This window comes from Diuraphis noxia, unplaced genomic scaffold (assembly GCF_037042655.1).
Source record: "Diuraphis noxia isolate RWA-SAM2 unplaced genomic scaffold, SU_Dnox_SAM2 contig0002, whole genome shotgun sequence".
In the NCBI taxonomy this organism is placed as follows: Eukaryota; Metazoa; Arthropoda; class Insecta; order Hemiptera; family Aphididae; genus Diuraphis; species Diuraphis noxia.
Window position 1 is genome coordinate 34,613,798 of NW_028301712.1, and position 14,998 is coordinate 34,628,795.

General features: G+C 28.9%; 1 protein-coding gene across 1 annotated transcript in view; it reads right to left on the bottom strand.

Annotated features, from left to right (window-relative positions):
- LOC107165217 (astakine-like) overlaps positions 1–3,261 on the bottom strand; it is a 41,921-nt gene extending 38,660 nt beyond the window's left edge. The window contains exon 1 of the mRNA XM_015513362.2: positions 2,939–3,261. The gene's annotated coding sequence lies outside the window, so the exon portion shown is untranslated. The remainder of the gene's footprint in view (positions 1–2,938) is intronic.
- Between the last annotated feature and the right edge of the window lie 11,737 nt (positions 3,262–14,998).

Sequence of the window (14,998 nt, forward strand, 5' to 3'; positions counted from 1 at the left end):
TTGTTTTAGGACTCAAAAAGTATACTATTTTTTTTTCTTGTTCAGTTATGGGACTCAATTATTATATGCACCGGATCGATAATCATAATAGTGCGTGCGGGGATTGCTACAGGTATATTTGACGTCATTATTTATTAGCATCTTGACGACAGTTGTTATATTACTATCTTTCAATACACTGCTGTAAATTTGTCTGACGCTATTCGATCTTTTTCGATAATTTTTTGTTACGTTCTCCTACACGTAAATTTCCAGTTTTGCTCCTAAATATATCGCATGTATTATATCGATTCGTATTTTCCATCGTGGTCAAGCTTTTTGTAATACAACTATCAATGGAGTACTTGTTAGTAATAAAGAGTGTAGTTTTTGTAGTTTGATATAGTTTGGTAAATAATCGCAACCATCAAACAAAGACTTGGCTTGTAACTACTATGGTGTAATATATCCAACTAGTGATATTATAATAATAAATTTCTGACTATTTAACTAAAATATTCAAATATATTTTAACATAAGTGTACCACTACTATAATATACTGGCTATGGTAAATATTATGGCATTCCATTGGATGCATTTAAAATTCGGAAGTTTTAGCAAACAAACTTTAAAATTACAATCAAGTTATTAACAATTCTAATATTAATAATTAAATCAAGTAACCAATTAAAATATTGTGTACATCAATGTTATATTGCATACCTTTGTAATTTTTTGTAATAAATAATTTTAATTTTAATTAAATATTTTCCATTTAAAATTAATTTGAATAACACTGAAAATTGTAATTTTTTTAATTTCTGATAATAGATTTGATTATTAAATCATTTAAAATAATACAATGCACTATCAATTTGTTTTATTACTATTTATTTTAATACTTCATAGCTTATTGCAATTTAGTGTCACACCATTGTTATTATTGATTGATTCATATTTACATACTTATTATGTAAGGTCATTTTTATACAAGTTTAAATCAAACTTAATTTAAATGTATACCAATATAACATATTATAATATTATGTTTATAGTTTATCAAACATCAAAAGAAATAACTAAAATACTATATCTCACCTTAAAAGTTTTTTTTTTTTATTAAGCTCTTTCATAAAATTTCATAACATCGCATTGACAAGTACCTCACATTAACTTATATTGTTTCCTTCCTAAAGGATCACGTCTAACACATCTTCACTTGCGCGATATTGTAATAGAAATAAAAAATAAAAATACAATCAAACTTATTATTTTCCAAGTTATTTAACAATAAACGTAAACTAGAAAAATGAACGATGAAAAATGTTTTTATAAAAATTAATTACTGCGAAACGCTTACTGAAAGTGAAACAATTCATTTTGCGAATCGATATTTTAAATTAGTTTTCAGCCGTAAGCATATTTTTCGTTATAATAATATCTATAAATGGTTGTTATTACACCATGGAAAGTGTGTTTATACTTAATATATAGTATATTCACTATTGTTCATCCCGAATTAAAAAATCTTTGAAAAAATAATATGACGACCTATGTTTGCAGCAATTATAAGTGGTGAATAAATGATCGACAAAAACAAAAAAACTGTTTTTCAAAAGCCCTTCTTACGTAACATTAAAGGTAGATACATAGAATAAATAAATCAGAATTAACCCTGATAAGGAATAATTATACGAGAAGCATAGAGAAATCTGATAAACGAATCCCATTTTTTGGGAAGAAATCAGTATCACCATTGATAATATTTTAGAGTGTCCAGAGCCTGGTGGATACAAAGTATAGTATGTAAATTATAGAATAATATGACGAACAACAGACGACAAGTGACAATGATATGCATAGTATACTTATATTATATTGAATAGTGGTGACGAGATGAAATGAATCAAATACGTCGGGAAACTTTTTGGCCATTTGAATACGCGTCGCACCCAGCAGCCGCCGTTGCAGACTTTTAGGCGACGCGCGACGGGGACAACAAACAAACTTTGACACTCGCCATCTGTTGCACACCCGCTTGGTCGGCAGTGGATTAACCGGCTAACCGAGCCTTGGAAACGACTGCTAAACATTGTTTGACTACATATCATTTATCTATGATATATATATATATATATATCATAGATTATAATACGAATACCATCGTTATTTCAAAAATCACGGATAAAGGCAGTGGATGTGATTTTAACGCATGTGAGACAAATTTTAGAATTAATTGGGGTGCGTGCACATGTTATGATATTTCATTATGTGTTTCGATGTATGAAAACTAGAGTGTGCGTGGTTCATCAACGACCATCTAACGGACTTAAAAGAAGAAAACAAAAACCATAATCAAACCCATCTTCTCTAATTTAAAATGCTTGTAACGTTAGATCATTCACTATATAATTTCCATAACACTTTCGCTTAATGGCTATGCACGAAACCCTGCGTCCCAAATATGCAACAGGAGTACAGGACTATACCTGGTAGATAATTTATATATTACATTTATTCATATCGTCACAATACTACATTTTGTACTTTTTTTATTGTTTTAATTTTTAATTTTTTTTTTTTATGACAGTGAAAAATTTTAAATTCCTTATTAAAATTCAGAATATTTTTGGGTGGGATTTATGGTGGCGTACTCCACCTAAAGTTGATTCACACTTTATTACTCATTAATTAATCGTCGGAAAATTGAATTTTATAAGCAGAAAACTATAAATTAAATTCTGCTGTGGAATGTGTAATTAAAAATATAAATATGTTGTCATTTAAAAAAAAGTAAAACTTAAAAATGTTTAAAATGTTATTTTGTTATGACCTAAAAACAGATTATTTAAACCGATAAGTAATACTGTTTGAAATACTGTGTGCAGTTATAATACTATAACGACTTTATAACGTATTATAGACTATAGTATAATAACACAATCTCGTATGACTTACCAGTTTGGGGGCGATGGTACAACGACGTAGGCAGCTTAAGGAAATTCGTTGCGAAATCGATCAGATGTGAATTCACGGAAGTGGTAGTTTTCAGACGGGCAATTATTATTATTATGATAATCGATCGTATACGCGTCTACAAGTGAGCGACAGATAATTATCTGAAAATAAAACAAAAACGAACGACGGACTCTTATCGATATCTGGTGCGGGACTCGAACGGATAAACCGGTTACGCGCGCAAAACAATAACACAACAGTTATAATATGATACCACGGTTGCAGTAGGTACGACAACGGTTCCGCGACAATTGGCCGGCCCCGCGAGTCCACCGGTGCATATAAAGACCGATGATGCGCCGCTAGCCGCTCCCCCCTCCCCCTGGACCACACCGATATCGGACCGAGGTCACGGCTACGTGCCACGCCGTTCAACGGTTGCGGTTGCTGTTGCGACGGAGGCGTCGGCGATGGAGGCGATGACGTCAACGGGCGCGTGAGGGCCGCGGTGTGCCGGTGCGGTCCGAGAAGAAAACTCTGCGCGCGTGCACACCACGGCGGTCATCCGTTTTACGGTCTCATCGTTTGAATGTCCTCGAATTTGACGACATTGGACTTTGGTTTCAGGATCACATCCATTTCAATATGTTTCATCACCAGGTCATAATTGTTTATATAGAATTTGAGTCATTGGAAATTAGATTTTGTAGTTCCTAACACACTTTGATGTAATGTTGTATTTGGTCCACTGTTGACAGTTTTTCAATGGCTATAAAGGTACGAATTTGCCCTGAAAATCATCTGTTAAAATCGAATGATTTATATTATAATTGTACGCCAACTCATGGGTAACTTCACTATAATATAGAAATCGTAGATCGTTAAGCAATGAGATATACTGATATCTGTCCATGGTGATGAAGTTCGCCCAAGACTTTTCAGGTTATAGTCATCGGAGATCCGGCCTTTTGAAATTTGCCCCACTACCATGAACATTTAACAAAATTTTGCAAATTGGTTTTCAGAATTTGAAAATATTTTCAAAGTTTTTACAATATTTTATATTATTCCCGATCGTGTTTCTTTTATATCGGGCTAGGAAATGATTTGTCAATTCTGAAAACCAATAAAAAAAAGTAACACGCAGTGTGGTCAATGACTGGTTTGGGTCGTTTAGGATAGAGACTTTCATTGCGTACAATACAAGGACTTTGTATCTATACTGAAATACAGGAAGTCATCATACTTCCGTTTATTTCAGCTAAATAATATAGCTGATGGCATAAAAAGTTTTTTGTTAAGAATTTCAGTCATATTATTCGTTGAACATATCTCGAAAATCGTCATTCAACCAATTCGATTTCCGACAAACGCCGACACCGAACAAGTATTTGGAACCTGGTATACGATAGTATTAGATATATGGTTCCTGTATATACAAATGTTAATTGTAATACGCAGAATACTAACCTAAGACTATTTAATAAATATATTAATGTTAATAAATATATTGCAGGAACGCCCATATACGCCAGTTGCGGTACACTCCTATCAATCGAATACATTGTATCCGAATGCATTTCCTATGAAACGGACAAACGAGATGCTGGGGTATTAAACGTTATGTCTGAGGAAGCACTCCATTCAGATAACATAAGTCACATGATGACCTTTTTAATTAAGACCAATCTTATTATCAATAGTTTATTATCTGTAATTTGTTTATATAAATAAATTGTTAATCTTAAGACTCCTTGTATGCCAATGACCATAGACGCCGAAGCTTATTTATTTAAAAAAAAGTTATTGTTGTATTATAATGGTATCAATGAATGACGTATTTGTACGGCAATTGCTATCGAATTTCACATCACCAAAACACTAATTTTAATGTGCAATACGAATACGAACATTATAAACAAATATAACACATTTTTTAATTAATAATAATGTGTAAAATTAAAATTAAAAATAAAGATAGGTACGTACCTGATATAAAATTTTTTTTCGTTTTTCCTCACTTCACCTATTAGGTTAATTTGGTTGAAAGACTCACTTTTGTAGGTTTGTGCTTGTCCCAAAGTGAATCTTATAAGCGGAGTCCAATATACTATATGTGTCACACTCTACTTGACCTGCGCAATGTCCTCGACCGGGTGGTTACTGGACAGTAAAAAAAACGCACTCGACCATATACATTCGTGTTTAGTATATCATATTATTACAATGACGCGAGAGATGAGTAATTGGTTTTTCGACGAATCATTTAAATGAGTAAGTATATTTGCTTTTCGGACGTTAATCACTCAACGTAATCCTCTGTAATATTTTATATTGTTATTGTAGTAGAAATTATGTATTAACTGGTTGGGCTATCGTATTTCATGTGGCGGCTTTACATAACGGAAAAGCGGGAAAACAAGATCACCCCATTAGTACGACTAGGGGATACACATGGGACCTGTGTACCCCAAAAATTAAATAAAAGGCTTTTTATATTTTATTTTAATTTTAATATTGAAGTCAATATTATCAATTAAAACGAATAACTGTCTGTATATTGTCTATACCGATACTATATTGAGGTATAAAATAGGTTATAGGTACTTCGTTTTTTTATTCCCAGCTATAACATTACATTATGTAATAATCTTTAGCTTATTTAATTTTGTGTACAACAGGTCACAGATACATAACTATTTATGACAATTATCATTAAAATAATATAATATTATTTATTAGTAAAATTAATTTGAACACAGAGTAACGACTTTTTCCTTTATTCATGACAGGATACAGGACAATGAATGAGAGAACGTTTACATTGTTTATTATAGTTAAAAATTGTTATAAGTTTTAACTCGAGACACAGTTAAATTATGCATTCCAAACATTTTTTTATTGTGTTGTTTTTGTATGAAAATTAAATATTTCAATATGTATACACCATTATTATATAACATTACCATTGTTAAAAAAAAAAAAAATACATTACAGAAATTAACAATCTAGATTCAATAGATCTTCCTGCAGTCAAAACCTGTTTTAATTATAGTTCAAATTAGCCAGATTTAAAAAGTCCTCAACTTAATTAATATATACACAGCGTAAAGGGTTTGAATGTCTGAGAATTCACCCCCAAAAATATTGAATATGTATGTTTCAAATTGAATGATTGTAATAACTACCTATAGACCCATAATCCACATTGGCATCGTTAATATAATAAAAAAATATACTTTTCTAAAAAAAATCGATAGAAAAATACATACCTATCATATAACACCAACGAGTCGTGTAAACGGTTGTTTTTATTCAAAATTAACCTGGATAAGCCGTTGTCATTATAACATATATGCGTGCGATATGGACAGACACGACTGCAATATTATACTATACTTAGAGGCCGTTCAACATTTATAATTTAATTGGACACGCGCGTGCAGACAGCGCACAGCGTGGAGGTTCCGTTATAATGCTTTAGGTGTTTTCCTTTAAATATTTTATTATTACCGTCACAAGATCTTAGTTCGATAGGAATTTGATAAAATCATTTAAATTAAGAATTTATAGTTTATACCAGAAGATACCAATGTGGTGTCTAATTTTTGTGAACATCATTAACAATATGAAAGCCGATAGGGTATAAATCGTACAATATTTAACATCGAACTAATAAATACAATATAATACCAAATAATACCAAATAATAATAAAAATAATATATTATATAGTCATGCCTATATAAACATAATATTATTATGATAATAAGATAACCCTATGATTAAGAATGTTGAGTAAAATATCTCATGAAATTGTATGATTGCATTGCATCCATTTAAATTAATAGCTCTGATAAAGATGCACTAAATATATCATAGCACTTTATTATAAAAAATAATAGAACATCATAATAAATTATACATCTATATAAAGTCCACAAAAAGTGTTTCTATTATTTATTTAGTTAGATAACCATACGTACCATTTAATATTATAAATATACCATTATCTTTTCTTAAAAATAGATTAAGCTTATTTACGAATCCCTTGCACCCTATACAGATGCACACAGGTCCAAATATGTATTGAAGTTCTAACTTAGCCCATCGTTGAAAATCAACCACCCGTTCTCCTAAATATATTATTCAACAACAGTGTTAAGTATTTCCGTATCTACAAAAGTCTATAAATATTATAATTATTTTGATGTTATGCTCCTGCTGTATATGTACTCCTTACTGCACGTACCGAAAAAACAATATTTTCATATGCTACGGGCATATACCAATTGCGCCTAGATCGTCTTTTTACCTGTAAAAAATTTATCAATTGCATCGTGTATCAACTCCATCAAACTTTTTAAAATTTTTGATTCCACCGGGTGCTGACTATCAATCTCTTGAATATTTGTCAATTATTTATTGGTCATTCAAAATCATTTTATAGGTCTTTGATCAGTTGCCCCATGTACACACAAACGTTGATAGGATGTGACTTAGGCATAGTTAAAATGTCAATGCCAAAACAAATTAAATGTTGCTATCGAACGACAGTTCTTTTTTTAAACGTTAAGTCATTGTAGTTTTAAAATACCATATTTAAGTATCTAGACCATTAGACATCGTTGCAAGGAGACTTCAATTATTGAACACCCGGCTTCGCATGCTATATTTCAAGATCAAATTGATAATTTACAAGACCATCCTAAACCCATTATATATATATATATATATATTGTCTTCAGGTTTAGGGAGATGTGTTAAAAACCTGGATTTAATGAAATTCAAATATTTCAAAATATTACCCTCGGAAAATTAATTAATACCTTCTGAAATTTCTATCATATAACTTAAAAATAATAACACTTGCATATTAAAATCGATTTGTTATGTAAAATAGAATTCAATATTTTGTAAGATAATATATGTATTTAGCATTATGATTTGTGTTGTACAACATAATAATTGCTATCTTAAATTCAACTATGATAATAAACCCAAAGCATAAAGAAATTAAAGTAGGTAGGTATACAAGAAAAATTTATATTGATATTTCTAAATATATAATATAATATAATATATATATATATATATATATATATATATGCTAAAGTAAATACGGTTGACGGAAAACAATAAATTAGGTAATGGTTTATATTGATCAATATAAATAATTCATATCATAAACAACAAATAAATAAGAACATTTATAGGTGGTAACCTTAAACATTTCTGAACAAATAGTTGCATTTTAAAATGTATCTACCAGTGACATAAATTTCTGACATAAAGTTTTCGAACAGTTATCCAAAAAAATTAAAAGTCTTAACAAATAGTTGTGCTGCTGGCGTCAAGCACAAAATTGTAAATTTACTCCCAGGTGATATTAAAGAGCAACAAATTTTAAATGCTCCAACAATTGTATTTGTTTAGTTATGTCTACTAATGTTGTGCTACTAAGTTACTGGGGTTGGTGACCGCGATAGTCACTATCTCGTCGCTGATCAGTCCGTGCGCGAGGAAAACACGGTCGTCGCCTCCGCGTTTCCGTGGCGTGGGCATTATAGATTTTTGACCTAACCGTTATTATAAGTGCGTAAAATATATTGTGCAGCACAGCAATATATCAGTAAAATAACCCTATACAATTTCATATGTATGTGTGTGTGAGCCTAATCACTTCCGGTTCACTTCACTCACTTCCCGAGGGTGGAATTCTTCAAGTACTAAAGCGTACTTATACTACCTATGTTTTTGTACAAAGTTCGATATTAAAAATGATTTATTTTGGATTCCTGAAAGCCAAAAATTGTATTGTAAATTGTAATCTAATCTTTCTTTGATTTTATGTCTCTATAAATAATATTAACATTAAAATATTAAAATATTAAAATACCAATTAATTAAATCGTTATGACTTAAGAACTACTCGTCATGATTATTGCATGATTAATGATATAATTTTAAAAATATACAGCGAGTGTGTATCACTCTATTGTATCTACAATAGGTTTTAGGTGAGTCAATGTAATGGTTGTATTAAATTTTAATTCAATGATGAGAATATTATTTGGGATATGAAAAATAATTCTGAGAAAGTGAAATATATACCTATAATTTTTATTAATTTTTTTTGTTTTGAGATCGTGGTATAGATCTTACCATGGAACAGCTAAATAGGTTTATGGCATTAATAGATAATAGCTTTTAATTTCTCTCGTCATAACAGCTTATTTACGAGCATTAAATTTTTAAGTATTTTATCGATAATAACTGGAAAAAAAACATTGTCAATTTTATTCACGTCAATGTATGTCAATAATTTTCGAATCAAAAATCACAGGTCAAGTCCGTAAATAGTCAATACTCAATAGTATTTGTATTTCTCTATTGATTTTAAAATGTATTATTATTTTTGAAATACGTCATATGATAAATGCTTGGAACAATTATTTATTAAACGATATTTGATCATCACATGAAGTATCGGAATGGGATTATATAATAATAGTAACATTTTGCTATGCTTTAAAATAACTTTGATAATATTCTTGTTGTAACAATATGCGTATTTATAATTAATTTATTAAACCAAGGGTACAGTAGGCTACGAATACCTTTATTAAACCATACCTCGACCATACAAATGAAATGCTCTCTACTCCTATATACAATAATAATGAGACCGTTAGTAACCTACGCGTGCCTTGTCTGAACAACTGCCATGAAAACAAAGATTAAAAGATTATAAACTCTTCAAAATACATTTTTTTTAAATAGCCCTAAAAGCCCTTGTGGTTGATGAGAGACAAACAACTACACAATGATACAGGCTTGCTGCACATATCTACCTGGATAACACAACAATTTAAAAATTTACACGAAAAACTTCGCAAAGTTGACGGAGTACTCCACTTCAAATTCGACAAAATATCCACCAATCTAAGACTTAAACCTCAGCTACCACAGGATATCCTTCTAGAATCTAAAGAAGACACGTCAATCTCGAATTGCAAAATTAAAAAAATCATTATAATAATGTAAATATTGTCAAAAACATAATATTATAATCATATTAATCATATATAGTACCTAACATTGTAAAAATACCTGGCGAATTGACACAATTAAATTAATAAAAAAAAAATATATATATATTAATTTAGTTAAATAACTATTGTCTCTATCTTGGCGATACGATAACGTAAATATATTATACATTATGCACTGATATACTTATAAGATATAATCAATTTTCTATCTGGTTGATTTGAGATGATTCATTAGCTACATTCTTGAACAACAAAAAAAAACGTGTAAATTAAGTAAGTATTTAAATACAGTATTATGCACACATTAAAAATTATAAATTCCTTGATTGTTTACTATAAAATAATAATTTAGCACGTGATTCTCAGCGCATTTTTTAAATAAGGTCTCTAATTTTCAAGTTTGTCAATGGTAGGACTTCCATTAAAACGTAGATAAACCAATAAACGTGAATTATAGGTAGACCAATGATATATTTAAATGTTGTAAACAATAAAATAATTTATGTTATGAATTTATCATAGTATAATTTGTTATGGTCTTATGGATTACTAAAATATTCATCTATTTCTAATCCCATATGAAGTAAGCAACAATTTCATTGCAAAGTACATGAATATATATCAAAAGATCACTAATAATAAAATCTACGCGTTTCAAACAATACCCTCCACTCTGATCTAAAAACAAATATATAAAGAAAATAACCAACAACTTGTACTATCGAACTAAAATATTCTATAACTTAATATCCACTCTTAAATCTGACAATTTTCCAGGAAATCATCTATTATAAATTACTAACCCTGTGCCAGCTGAAGAAAACAATTTATATCTTATGATAAGGCTGATAACAGATATAATAATTAATATTAAATAACTGTAATCGACAGGTATTACCAATTAATAAGTATGTTTTGTATATTAGTATCGTAATAAATTGTTAATAATAAAAACTAACTTTTTTTTAGCATTATTCTTGATTGTTATATAGTTTATTAATTATAACTGTTTAGTAGTTTATTTCAAAATTTATACTTAGCAGCACTAACGATTTATAATTGAATTTAACGTTTTTAGACTTGAGTTTTAAAAATATTAAAATAATTTGGTTGTTTCTGCATTAAAATCTATCACATTTATTTTACAGAAGCTAGAAACAATTAATTTTATAAATAATTTAAGATCATCATATAAATAGTGATATATTATTTTTTAAATGAAGGTTGTAAGATTTAATTTATTTATTTAAAAATTTAAATTTAAACTCATTTAATTTAACTAGGTATGTACATATTATAATTACAATATTTTGTTACTAGTTAGTTATTAAAACAAAAATTGAAAAAAAGGGAATATTTTGCACACCCCTCACCCCCCTTCATGACAATTATCTGCGGTCGCCTTTAGAAGACACTTAAAAGTAACATAATATAGTATAGGTTATAGATTACATTCAATTATCTAACTGAAACGTGTAGTATATTAATATGAGCGTCACTATTTTCGGCCAAAATATAGCCTTCCCTTTTCGGCCAAAATTTACCGCTCCCTTTTTTTGGCTAGTGCCTACAGTTTTAAATATTATTAGCTCAGCCGCACAAAATAATAATATATTTTTATTTGAAAATTTTTACTTTTTTTAAGGTTTGCGCTCTTCAATGTAAGTTTAATTTCGTTCATAGTTGGTGTTTTAGAAATAAAGATAAACTAGAATCATTCCTTGTTAATTGTTTGATATAAAATAATGTAAAACGCGACCCAATCACCCAATCAGTTATAGTGTAGTATCAAAATTATGTTTAGTCAATGATTTTATGTCGGACTGTCCTGATGACGAAAAATAAAAAAAAAATATTGTAATTTCTTGACTTTCAACGAACGCATATTTTTTTATCAAAATTATTATTAGGTTTATATTTATTTTTATTTAACTATTGTATTTGGAAACCTTAACTCTCAACATATGCATATTTTATTAATAGTGTAAAACTATGTATATAAATTTGTACTCAATAAATTCATTATAACAGTTATAACATTATAACAGTTTATTGCCAATTGTTTTATTTTATTATTTTTTCACACCGCAGTTGTAGGTAATAATTTTAATTTAAAAAACCATTGGCTGAAAAGTTAACAGTAAGTTTTGGTTGAAAAGGGGGCCACCCATTAATATACCTTCATTATAATATCATATTTTTATACAAATCGTGGTAAGTTGATCGACGTGAGGGTTTCGTCTCTGGACAACCTCCATCATTATACTAAATCAACTTGTAAATATTTTCCGTAAACATCTTATTTGCTTATTATACATATGTTACGGGCAAAGTAGGAAATCCGGACATTGTTATACGATGCCTGGGCACCGCGCACAATGCCCAAATATTTCGGTCAATGTAAGAATCATCATTTTAATACCCAAATTGTTCATACATTGACTGGGCATTGTTCTAGATTTCCAGGACATAGTGTACCCTGTCCAGATTCAAGTGGGCAAAGTAAATTAAATACAGCACGCAGCATAAATTTATATCAAATTGAATTTATACATAACATTATCACTATACTTAGATATGTTATTCGTACGCGACAACGTGACAGCTGTCAATAAAACTAACCGATCCGTAATCTTAACGATAAATTGATCACATAGTATATTACACGAACATTATGGCTATCTAGATAATATTTCAAAATGGAATCTAAAAATTTCTATTCGATATTTTCTAATGATTATTATCACGATGGCCACGTCACGTAGTCTGTTATTAGTTAAGACTTTAAGGGGATGCCAATCGCCATCGTATCCGCATAACTTGTCTCCGACTTACAAATGCATGACATACGAAATGTACGCTCAGTATATCACGTTTAGTTTAGCTATGTTAGTTTAAAAATTAAAGTAAATTTGAGCTCATATAATTTAAAGGTATTATCTGTGTTCATATTTTGTATCTCTACATTAAAATCCGAGAAAGGTTTAGAAAAAGCTCTAGACTGTGGAGCTGTCAACGAAAACATAAACGAGAAAGACGAAAAAAGTGATGCAAGTGATAAAGTCAGCGAAAAACAACTTTTTAAGTGCCCAGTAAAATTTTTTATTTATTTTTTAATATACTAATCTACAGTGCCCAAATCTAATTGGGCACTGTATACAATGTCCGGGTAATGTTAATTTATTTCAACTTTGCCCTTGAAAATCGGGCATTGTGCATAGTGCCCGGTCATTGTGCACAATACCCGACTTCCTACTTTGCCCGTAGCATATATATTACAGATTATAAATTATCTAGTTAAAGAAAAAAAATTGATTTTAATTATTATATAAATAATAGATGACTTTACCTCTGAACTGATAATCTATAATATTATAATTCGATAATTCAAAAATTTGGTAAATGTTATATTTGGGCTGTGTGGTAATGAACTAATAGTATCAGTATTACTAAAAATTTGCGTTTTTCGATCATTTGTACGCTAATTTAAACATCCATTTTAATTTTTGGTTTTAGGAATATCTTTTTTAGGAATCAAGGTAAAGATAAAATAAAAATCAACTTTCTTTAAGGATTTAGAAGAACATTAAATTAAATATCCAATAATTTATAGGCCCAATACAATTATTTATTTCACCCAAACTCTAAAAAAACAAATTTAATAATTAACTCGATCAAAATCAAATAAACATATTGAAAAAAAAAGAACATAAATATATATTTTTTTATGTTAAAATATTAATATTATGATTTACACTTCACAATATTACACTTGTAATTTATTTTGCAACAATAATTAGATGTAAATTAAAAAATTAAAGGTAATATTTGATATTTTAAATACTTTTTTGGTTAGAAATATTATTATTTTTAACATATCGTGTTTAAACAATCGATATATTCAGTAATACGCTAACAAATTATTTTTGCTCATTAACAACGTGCAATATTATGCTATTACATCCAAACCAAATCTATTATACTATTACTATAAGCGTAGGTTTTACGTATAAGTATAATGTACATTAACAAAATTAGCTATATAGACTATTTATGTACGTACTTATTAAATTGGATTAATTAAATATCCAATAAATAAGAAATTCGAAATAAATCTAATCGACTTGCAAACATAGTATTATAAAAACTGTTTTTTTCATTACCTACTTACATATTATAGAATTTATGTTCATGACTTAAACTTTCAAGTTTAAGCTAAAATATATAGAGATGCGAATTTATAGATATAGTCTAAAAGTAAGAACTGAATATTTACAAGCTTCATAAGTATATAAATGTGTGCTTGATTATTATACAAGTTAGCACGTAATGAACAAGAATTTCAAATTTATATAATATCGCTTCAGGAACAAAAACCATCGACTAAGTGTTTAAGTACACACACACACACACACACACACTCAACACAAACCTACGTACACACATAAATGTGTAAACGATCTGATGAGAAACTAGTTTTAGAAAATGTATGTTGATTTTTTAAGTATATCATGAGACCCCTATTATTTTTAGTTACAAATTTCTGATCATCAAATATATAATACGTATATATATAATATATATATAAGATGTAACAGGACTATTTAACAAATTTCCATTACAAATATTACTATATTTGTCAAATAGTACTGTTACACCCTGTGTATATATATATATATTATCGATTAGCAACATTTAAATGTGTATAACAAACATATTTATTATTATTATACAAACATATCCATAAGATAGTGTATTTGAATATATAGTAGGTAATCACTCAATATTAATTTCACACAATCATTTAATGCTACTCCCGACGTATTTTTAAAATACTTTTTACTATTACGAGTATATATTTTTATTTTTTACTTAAGTAAACAATAATGTCTTGTCCTCACCAAGTATAATAGTAAGATGAACAATATTTTCGAATAACTAACAATGTGATTACGAAAACATACCACAAATTGTTGATAGTCACCAACAGTTAACAATTATTATAA